This window comes from Papaver somniferum, unplaced genomic scaffold (genome assembly GCF_003573695.1).
Source record: "Papaver somniferum cultivar HN1 unplaced genomic scaffold, ASM357369v1 unplaced-scaffold_19, whole genome shotgun sequence".
Lineage (NCBI taxonomy): Eukaryota > Viridiplantae > Streptophyta > Magnoliopsida > Ranunculales > Papaveraceae > Papaver > Papaver somniferum.
Window position 1 is genome coordinate 17888088 of NW_020628818.1, and position 11379 is coordinate 17899466.

General features: G+C 38.9%; 1 long non-coding RNA gene and 1 pseudogene across 1 annotated transcript; both read left to right on the forward strand.

Moving 5' to 3' along the window:
* Nucleotides 1-4250: 4250 nt before the first annotated feature.
* LOC113338621 lies at nucleotides 4251-6484 on the forward strand (annotated as a pseudogene).
* Nucleotides 6485-10363: 3879 nt separating this feature from the next.
* Nucleotides 10364-11149, forward strand: LOC113338733. The gene is made up of 3 exons (XR_003354829.1): nucleotides 10364-10420; nucleotides 10507-10626; nucleotides 11092-11149. It is a non-coding gene; the product is annotated as an uncharacterized LOC113338733 (long non-coding RNA).
* The last annotated feature ends 230 nt before the right edge of the window (nucleotides 11150-11379 follow it).

Below are 11379 nucleotides of genomic sequence, written 5' to 3' on the forward strand. Positions count from 1 at the left end.
CTAACGCACCTATTTTATTTCGATTGAAATCTGCCATAGCTGCTATACGACAAGATTCGATGTCTGTTTTCTTGTACTACACAAAGATCAAAAAACTGTGGGATCAATATGACTCCCTTGTTGTTGTTACTGAGGTGTGTATTTGTGGCGCTGGGAAACACCTGCTTGAACGCCTAGAACGTGACAGAGCCATGGAGTTTCAAATTTAATCTGTAGTCTGTGAGCCAGTTAACTCGCTCCCTGGATTGTGTGGTTATTCTTACACATAACTCTTTTACCTTTCAGGACCGGCTCACGACCAAAGTGATTGGTCAGGGTGAACTTGCCTCTGGTCTTTATCAATTACGCGCTTCTGCATCACACTCACCAGCCTCTAGAGTTTTTTTTCAATCATAAGACGTCCTTCGATACATGGCATTGCCGGCTTGGACACCCTAGTTTAGATCGTTTTCGTTTTCTTTGTAATTCATATGACTATATTAAGTCCAATTTTTCTAGCTTCTGTGATGTATGCCCTAGGGCTAAACAAACTCGTCTGCCTTTTAATAAAAATCGTATTTCTTCTCATCGTTGTTTTGAACTACTTCATTGTGATATATGGGGACCCTTTTCTACTCCTTCTCTGACTGGTGCTAAATATTTTCTCACCATTGTAGATGATTTCTCCAGATGTACTTGGGTGTATCTCATGCATACTAAGAGTGAAACATGCAAATTTCTCAAATTTTTTGCTTCTCATGTTATGACTCAGTATTCTACCCAGCTTCATACCATTTCTACAGGTTCTTCCCTACCTATGTTACCAGTCTTACAACGTATTCAATCAGACAATGGTACTGAATTTTTATCACGTGAATTTCAAGCATGGATACATGCAAATGGTATTCACCATTAGCGTAGTTGTACTTATACTCCCCAACAAAATGGGGTGGTTGAAAGGAAACATCGTCATCTATTGACTGTTGCTCGGGCTCTTCGTTTTCAGGCCAATTTTCCCATTACTTACTGGGGTGAATGCATTCTAACAGCAACATATCTCATCAATAAAATGCCAACTCCAATACTATCTAAACGTTCTCCTCATGAGGTCTTATTGGGTACGAAACCTAACTATCGTCATTTACGTATTTTTGGTTGCTTATGCTATGCTCGCAATACTAAGATAACACATAAATTTGATTCGCGTGCTATGCCAGGAGTATTCCTTGGTTATCCATATAACCATAAAGGTTATATCATTCTTGATCTGTCCACAAAATCCACCTTTATGTCTCGTGATGTTATTTTCCATGAGCATATTTTTACTTTTAAGGATGCACAGATTCCTACTGATGACATTTTTCAACCTGTTCTTCAGGATGATTTTGTTTATGACGATTCAACTTATTCTTTGGAATTGCAATCGTCTCATCCCTCTACTGATTCTCCGCTGCAGTCCACTGCTGTCTCCTCACCCAATACTCATTCTCCGACACCCTCTCTGCCACGCATGGAAACTGCAGTCGATCCAACTACAGTTTCTTCACTTACTGTTGTTGAGCCTGACACTATTTTACGTCGTTCTACACGTGAATCTCGTCGTCCTTCACATCTCAAAGATTATATCTGCTCTGTGAAGCAATGTAAGTCAACTACTCCATATCCTCTTACAAGTTGTATTTCGTTTACTCAATTCACTCCACAACATCGGGCTTTCATTTTATCTGTTCTCACTAATGATGAACCACGAACCTTTTCCGAAGCCATTAAAATTCCAGATTGGCGCACCGCCATATTTAAGGAACATATGGCTTTGGAGGACAATGACACTTTCACTATTACTGCTCTTCCTCCTGGCAAAACTGCCGTTGGATGCAAATGGGTTTTTAAAACCAAATATAGACCAGATGGTACGATTGAACGTCGTAAGGCACGTCTCGTTGCTAAGGGTTATACGCAACAAGAAGGCATCGATTTTCATGACACTTTTGCTCCAGTAGCCAAGCTGGTTATTGTTCGTGTTCTTTTATCAATTGCTGCCATTCATAATTGGTCACTCCATCAACTTGACGTTAACAATGGTTTTTTTACAGGGTGATCTCGAAGAAGATATTTATATGAAGATCCCTCCAGGTTTTCACAAGCAAGGGGATACTCGTGTTTACAAGCTCAATAAATCTTTATATGGCCTTAAACAAGCTTCTCGTCAATGGTTTTCTAAATTTTCCTCCGCTCTTCTTCATCCAGGTTTCACCCAATCTCATGCTGATTACTCTATTTTTACTTTCCATTCTGGTGCAATCTCCATTTATGTTTTGGTTTATGTCGATGACATTGTTATCACTGGTAATAATGATCCTGCTATTCATGACCTCAAGCACAAACTTGAATCTCAGTTTTCTCTCAAAAACCTTGGTCGCTTGCAATATTTATTGGGCCTTGAGGTATCACGTTCTCCCAAAGGTATTTTACTTTGTCAACGCAAATATATTCTTGACATTGTGACTGACTGTGGTCTTTTGGGAGCTAAGCCTTCTCCTTCTCCAATGGAGCAACATCTTAAACTACTGCCATCCTCTGGTGATCCTCTATCTGATCCCAGTATTTATCGACGTCTCATAGGTCGTCTCTTGTATCTTCAGGTAACACGTCCTGATATCACATTTTCTGTTAATTATTTAAGTCAATTCATGCAACAACCATGCTCTGGTCATTTGGATTCTGCACATCGTATTGTTCGTTATCTTAAAGGTACCGTTAGTCATGGTATTTTTTTATCTGCCTCAAGCTCTTTGTCTCTCTCGGGTTACACCGATTCTGATTGGGCAGGCTGCCCTACAACTCGTCGATCAACGACAGGTTATTTTACGATGTTAGGGGACAACCCTATTTCTTGGAAGTCCAAGAAGCAACCAACAATATCTCTTTCTTCTGCTGAAGCATAATATCGTGCTCTTGCAAGACTTACTTCTGAACTGCAATGGTTGCATTATCTTTTCACTGATCTTCGTATCACTATTCCAAAACCTATTCCCATTTATTGCGATAATCAAGATGCCATTCATATGTCTGCTAATCCTATTTTTCACGAACGAACTAAACATATTGAAATAGATTGCTACTTCGTACGTGACAAACTCCTTTCTGGTCTAATCAAACCTACTTATCTACCGTCAGCATTACAATTAGCCGATCTTTTCACAAAGCCGCTGGGAGTGGATCATTTTCTTCGCCTTTCTAGCAAGTTGGGTCTTCGTGCAGATGGTCCTCAGCCTCCAACTTGAGGGGGGGGTATTAGATGTGTATATAATCTGCACTAAAGCTGTGTATATAGTCTGCACCAAAGATGTGGATATTATCTGCACCAAAGCTGTGTATATAGTCTGCACCGTCAGTCCATGTATAGTCCAAGTCTTCAGGAATATGGTTATTGAACCTGTTGTAAATCCGAGTCCTATGCATCTTTGGTTATTGTAACAAGCCCTGTAAACTCGTTCTATCTGTTAGGTCTTTCATTCCTTGTAACTTGTATAAATACTTAATGTAGAACAATCTGTAATGAGTGTGAGAGATTAATAAAATCAATTCCTTAGAATCTTTGACTTGGCTTTGGACGAGTAATGACATTTAATCCTTTTGTCCACACCATATGTTGATTGAATTCAGGGCGCCATAACTTTAATTAGTTTCCTCAAGATGGGCTTCCAAGAGTGAACAGGTGTGGTTCAGATTCGCCATGTTCTTTAGTACGAAGCGTTCGCTAATGGTTTGGCCTGGATTTATCCTGTCGACTTTGAATTGAAGGCAGAATAAAAAGATTTGTTTAGGAAAAATCTTGAAGCATTATAAAAATATCCCAATTGGCCATTGTGGATTGTGAAATTGGTTGTTGCTTGTTTGTGCTATAATGCAGTGTGCTACCACCTCTGGTAGAGCTTTTAACATGAGGTGGACGTTTTTCGGTTTTTCTAGCTAAACATCAACATGACGGTTAGATGAACCCGAATATGACTTAAATTGGGCCTGGGTATATCTAGTAACCCGAAAACACATCATAAGATTCATTGGCTCGTTAGAGTTGCTTATGCGGCACGCAAGATTTAAAAGAAGAAAATAAATATGAAGTGTACGTCTTCGTTTTTGGAAGGGTTTAAGAAAAGAAAATCAATACTACTATAAATATGGTTGGGAGTCCAGCTTGTTGCTAGACTCCCAACCAGTTTCTTGTAAACTTCGTTTATAAAAAATTCCAGGGAGAATTTTAATGAACAATGTCGAAAATTTCATGTTTCATCAACAAGCAGTTGATAAAAACCATCGTCTCATCTTCTTCTCATGTCAGTAAAACAAAACCAACATTAGAGAACCGTACTTTTCTAACCCCAATTCTCAATTTTTCCATAAACCTAACTCCCATACATGGCTTCAATCCAAACTCTCGTAGTTTTAGCTCTACTTCATCGCCTCACAAAGCTGGGTATGCTGATGTTGGTGGACTGGGAAAGCAGATGGCTCAGATCAGAGAGGTGGTGGAGCTTCCACTTAAGCATCCACAGCTTTTCGAATCAATTGGTGTTAAGCCGCCAAAAGGGATTTTACTCTATGGACCTCCTGGAACCGGTAAAACATCGATTGCCAGAGCTATTGCAAACGAAACCGGTGCCTTCTTTTCTAGTATTAATGGGCCAGAAATTATTTTCAGTAAAATTGGGGAGAGTGAAGAACTCCTTAGGAAAGCATTTGCACAGGCCGGGAAAAATGCACCATCCATAATTTTTATCGATGAGATAGATTCAATTGCTCCAAAAAGAGAGAATACAGTTAAGGGTGACCAACTTGTTCCTCAGCTGCTGACACTTATGGATGGATTAAATTCTCATGCCCATGTAATAGTTATAGGGGCAACAAATAAGCCAAATAGCATTGATCCGGCTTTGAGGAGGTATGGGAGGTTTGATAGGGAAATCTATATTGGTGTACCTGATCAAGTTGGACGTCTTGAGATTCTTGAAGCTTGCTAAAGATGTAAGCCGGCAGATACTTAAGCCTTCAGTACTCTTTTCTTTTAAGGATTTAATATGTAGTTCTTCGTCTCTTATTTTTATCATATCGAAGTTAATATCGTGTTATATTTTCCACTTTACAGGTCAAATTAGAAAGGATTTCAAAGGATACTCATGGGTTCGTTGGTGCTGATCTTGCAGCTCTGTGTACAGAAGCTGCATTTCAATGCATTAGAGAAAACATGGATGTGATTAACTTGAAAGCTACAAGAATTGATCCTAAAATACTCAACTCCATGTTGGTCACGAATGAGCACTTCCAGACTTCTTTAAGAACAATCAATCCTTCTGCTTTGCGTGAAATGGCTGTTGAAGTACCCAGGGTCAGTTGGGAAGACATTGGTGGGCTTGACACTGTTAAGAGGGAGCTTCAAGAGACTGTTCAATACCCGGTGGAGCATCCCGAAATATTCGAGAAGTTTGGCATGTCGCCTTCGAAGGGAGTTCTCTTCTATGGTCCTCCTGGTTGTGGGAAAACACTTCTGGCAAAGGCCATTGCAAACGAGTGCCAAGCTAATTTCATCAGTATCAAGGGCCCTGAGTTGCTGACAATGTGGGTTGGAGAGAGTGAAGCTAACGTTAGAGGAATTTTTGAAAAGGCCCGACAATGTGCACCGTGTATCATCTTCTTCGACGAACTTGACTCTATAGCAACTCAGAGGGGAAATAGCGTTGGAGATGTGGGCGGTTCTGGTGATAGAGTTTTGAACCAGCTTCTAACTGAAATGGATGGAGTGAATGCAAAGAAGACGGTGTTTATAATTGGTGCCACAAACAGGCCAGACATAATTGATCCTGCATTGCTGAGACCAGGTCGTCTTGATCAGTTAGTCTACATTCCATTGCCAGATGAAGCTTCTCGGCTTCAGATCTTCAAGGCCTGCCTTAGGAAATCACCTGTATCCAAACATGTAGACATCCAAGCCCTTGCTAAGCACACTGAAGGCTTTAGTGCAGCTGATATTACAGAAATATGCCAGCGTGCCTGCAAGTATGCCATCAGAGAGAACATTGAGAAGGTATCATCCCTAATTCAACTTCTTCTTTTTTTTTTTTTTTTTTCAGTTATGTATCATACCTTGATCAACTTTTTACTTATTCAACCTTGCTATTTAGACTGCCCGTGGAGCCAGCCCAAACAGACAGCTGCCAAAGTGCGCGTCCAGGAGGCGCAAGATTTTGCCAAATGCCATGAAAGGAATCGGGGTTGAGGATGAATTCCCTGAAATAACGGCAGCTCACTTTGAGGAGTCAATGAAGTATGCGAGGAGGAGTGTGAGTGATGGAGACATACACAAGTACCAGGCTTTTGCACAGACTTTGCAGCAGTCAGGGGTTCGGAAGTGAGTCTAGGTTTTAATACATCATCTGGATTCTGGAGCAGCAGCGGAAGCAGAGACACCACTGGTGCTGCTGACCCATTTGCAGCTTCTGCTGCTTAGGTAGAAGATGACATTTATATGTACAGGCCATTTATTTTTACAGTTCTATAGTTAAAAATTTTATGGTTGGGGTACAAGTTTAGTGAACGAGGATGGGTTATTTTGTTGATACTTGTAGATTTCCAATCTCCCAAATGCCAAAGCCCCTTTTGGGAATTCAATGTCTACTTCTGTTCATATTATTGATCTGGCTTTTCTTATAAAAACTGAGTTTACCATGATGCAAATTTTGTGTTCGGGCGTGTGTGTGTAAATTCATAAAAATGCAGGACTTGGTGATTCCTTTATCATAAGAAACCTGTTTTGAGGCATACTCATTTTTTTTTTTTGAGGCATACTTAATCACTATCCTATCCAGAATGGGTTTACAAGGGGTGTCTAAATAGTAGTGCAATTATCTATAGGGTACATTAATTATATACCCCTAGTTTTGACACCCTATAAATATACCCTTATACAACAATAAATATACCCCCTATCAATTGAAAACCTTATTCCTTTAAAAATAGATTACTTTAATACCCTCGTTCATATAATATATTTCTTTATTTCAAAATACAACAAAAAAAATATTTCTACCACTTCACCCACCATTCCACCACCACTAGCTCCACCGAATATCTATCACCATCACCACCAACATTCAACTACTATTCCATCACCGCCACCACTGCCGCCACCACCACCAGTTCGCCGTTGCCAGTCCATCGCCGCAACTAGGGCTGCACAAAACCGAACCATAACCGAAAACCGAAACCGAAACCAAAAATTTTTAACCGAACCGAACCATAACCATATTCCTATGGTTCATTAATGGTTGTCAGTTTCAGATAACCGACAGTATCCGTTTCGGTTTAGGTTTTGAAATAAAACCGAACCAATAACCAATTGGTTAACCGATTAATAGTGACCGTAGGATTAAATGATTTTAGGCCGTGGATGGGGATATTTAACCCTAATAAGTAATAACTTACATCACTCTTCAGTCTTCTCTTCTTTCATAGATATTATCAGAAGGCTTTCCCACAGACAGTTCCACTTCCAACTTCACTCGACTCGACTGATTTTAGGCAGCTGTGCTTATGATTTGTAGAGGAAATTGGTTCAGGAAGCTCTTTCTCGTGATTCTTCTGGTGCTGTTCAATCCAACTTCTCTTTGATTACTCCTACTTCTGGTGTCTTTCAGGTTTGATTTCTTTTTGAAACTTTGTAGATCTGGGTTTTATTTCAGATTCCTTTAAAAAAATTTTACTAGAAATGGAGATTTGGGGGTTTTGAATATGCTATTGAAATTACTGATTAAATTTTTTTTTAAATTTTTCGTTTTGTTTGATTTTTGTACCTTTATTCTTGATTTACAGGGATCTCTGCAAGTAGTTTGGTTGTGATTGTTGTCATGTTCTTTATGTGATTGTGTTGTTTTTATGATTTTAATTATGATATATGGTTTGTAAAATTGAAAAAATTGGGGATTTCAAATGTAAAATTGGTCATGTAGGTTGATTTACACAGGGGTTTTGCTTAAATGTATGGTTTAAATTAAATGTATGGTTTATCACATTGCAGACTTGCCTTTTGACAATGCGAGGAGGGTCCAGTTCAACACCTACTGCCTCTGTTTCTTCTAATAAGCGGCCACCTCGACCTCCACCTAATGCAAGTTCAGATGGAGGTGCAAATTCAGCTGGAGGTGCAAGTGCTGCTAAAGATGCTAGTGTTGCTGGAGATGCTAGTGCATGGAGATGAGATGCAATGAAGTTGTCATAAAAGTGACAGAAACACATAGCAATAAGCGTAAAACCCTTGAAGATGCAACTGAAGATGACACAGAAGTGAGTCAAGTGACAGAACCAAAGGGAAAGAAACGTTCTGATGTGTGGAACCACTTTGATATGGACCCCAAGCCTTCGAAATATGCAAAATGTCTCCACTGTAAGACAAAGATTGCAGCTCAGGGTACCAAGTATGGGACAGGTGGTATGAATAATCATTTGAAGATATGTAAAAAGAAGCCCAAGGAGGAAAAAGGACAGCAAACGCTTGATTTTCAACCGGCTAGGCTAGGAGGAGAAGGAAAATTGGTTGCGGCAACTTTTAATCAAGATGCATGTACAAAGGCAGTGATTTTATTTGTGATTTTAGATGAGCAGCCGTTTAGAGTGGTTGAAGGAGAAGGGTTCAAGGAACTTTGTAGGGTACTTGAATCCAGATTCAAGATCCCTTCTCGTATGACCATTTCGCGGGGTGTGTTAAATTTGTACGAAGCTGAAAAGGAGAAGATGAAGAACTACTTCAAGGAAAAAATGTGAGAGTTTGTCTCACCACTGACACATGGACCTCAAATGCCCAAAATAAAAGCTACATGGTTGTAACTGCGCATTTTATTGATAAATTGGAAGCTGCACAAACTGGTAATCAACTTTTTCCAAATTTTAGGTCATTCAGGTGAGGTAATTGGGAAGATGTTAGAGGAATTTTTTAGATTGGGAACTTCCTGGGGTTTTTACTATTACGCTTGACAATGTTAGTGCTAATGATTTAGCTATTGATTATCTAAGGGAGGATGGTCATTTAAAGGAGCAAGTGATTAGTTCAAATGGTGTACTGAATACTAAGTTTATGCAAGTTAGATGTGCTGCTCATGTGCTTGCACTTGTTGTGAATGCTGGCTTGGGAGAGTATCACATGGCTATTAAGAGAGTAAGGGCAGTGGTGAAGCATGTGATGAGTTCTCCTGCTAGGTTGAGTAAGTTTATGGATTGTGCTAAACAAGAAAAGATAGATTGCAGAAAAGGTTTAGTTTTAGATGTGGATACAAGATGGAATTCCACTTACATGATGTTGGAAGCTGCTTGTAGATATCAGAAAGCTTTTGAAAGGCTAGCACGGGAAGATAAGGCTTTCAAAAAGAAGTTTTGTTTCAACGAAAGATCCATCCCTCCTGTATTTTCTACTTCTACCGGTGCTAGTAATGATGTTGACATGGAAGAAGCTTCTACTATTGCTCATAACAAAGGCAAGAAGAAGGCCCCTCCTCCGCCTCCTATACATGCTCCATATATGGAAGATTGGGCCAATGCAAGATCATTTGGAAAATTTTAAAGGTATTCTATGATTTGACTGTCAAGTTTTCTTACTGTACTCGTGTTACTTCACATGAGTTCTTGTTTAACGTAAGTGTCATTCATAGAACAATGAACACATGGGTAAAAAGTTCAGATCCATTTCTCTCTGGTATGGGCACTAAAATGCTAGACAAGTTTAATAAGTATTGGGGAGAATATGAGAAAATGAACACTCTCATGTTCATTGCTGTTTTGCTTGATCCACGTGAGAAGATGAAAGGTTTAAATTTTATTCTTGATACTTTAGATATCACGGGTCCGTCATTACGTAAACACTTATCGACTTATGTGAAAACTGATTTTCAAGAACTTTTCGAAGAGTACAAGTGTCTCTATGCAAATGATGAAAACATGTCTACTGCCACAGGTGATTGTAATAATGTTACTCAATCTTCTGGGGTTACTGATGATGAAGATTCTGCGTATGCTAGTCTAATAGCAGAGAGAGCAAGAGAAGATGAGGAGGATGACAATGTTGAGGGGAAAACTGAGTTGGAGTTATATTTAGAGGAGAAACGTGAACCGAGAATTAGCCCTAGCGGTGTTCAGTTTGAAATTTTAGGTTGGTGGAGGACTAATAGTACAAGGTATCCTGTATTATCACACATGGCGAGAGATATACTAGCCATACCAGTCTCTTATGTTGCCTCAGAATCTTCCTTTAGTACTGGAAGGCGAGTTATTGATTCATATCGAAGTTCACTGCTGCCTAAGACTGTTGAGGCGTTGATTTTCACGCAAAGCTGGTTACGGACACCGGTTGATCTTGATCCAAACACCTTAGGAACTGATGATGCTGAAGATGTTTCAGGTATTTTCTCTACTCACTTTTGTAAAATTCTGATTTGTTATTTTCTGTACTCACTGTTTGTCACTTATTGATGTAATTTCTTGCAGAATTTTTAGGTTCTCTTGCAACTTCTAAGTTCATCCGCATTGACATAGATGATGATGAAGAAGAAGAAGATTCAACTTTGTTATCGTGAAGTTGATTATAAATGATTTAACGGGTTAGCGGTAAGTTTCTCTAGTTTGTAGTTTTAGCAGTTGATATTTTTTTAGAATAAAACTTAGATTTGTTTAAGCATATGAATAGCCAAGTAACCAAGTTGAAACAATGAACTGTCAATGATGTGAGTACTCTCCTTTACGCCAAAATAGCTTAAACTCATGCCATTGCCTTTGAAGGTAGATCATCTTAGTCAACTGTTATGAATGTTCAGGGCTTACTTTACTTGTAGCTTCTTCATATCAGTACAATTATATTGTAGTTTCATTGGTTGAGGTGATAATGCAACATTAAAATTAGAAATGCATATTCCAGTAAAAGGATCATCCTCAATTCCAGCTAAACGAATGCTTATTGTTTAGTGTTTCTCTACCATAGCGGTTGCTAATCTTGATGTTCTTAGTTAAATTATGTACCATTGCACTGATCATGATTGAGAAATTCATATTTAACTCGAGTTTGTGTATGTGCAGGTTACCATTACAACCTCCTGTGGAATACCCAATTTCTACACATGCAAAGTGTATTCACTATAACAAACTATTTCCTGTCGACCCTTTTAGGAATGAGATCTCTATGTTGATTTTCCATCTAAAGATGTGGTCAGTTATGAACTTATGATTATGATTTTTTGATGTTTTTTCGTTTTTGTTATTAAGGAGAAACTAGACTCTTTAAAATTTAATGTTTCTATCAATATGTATTGGAAGTTGGAACATTTGATGTATTTGAAACTTGAGTGACAGGTTCAGAAAAATTTG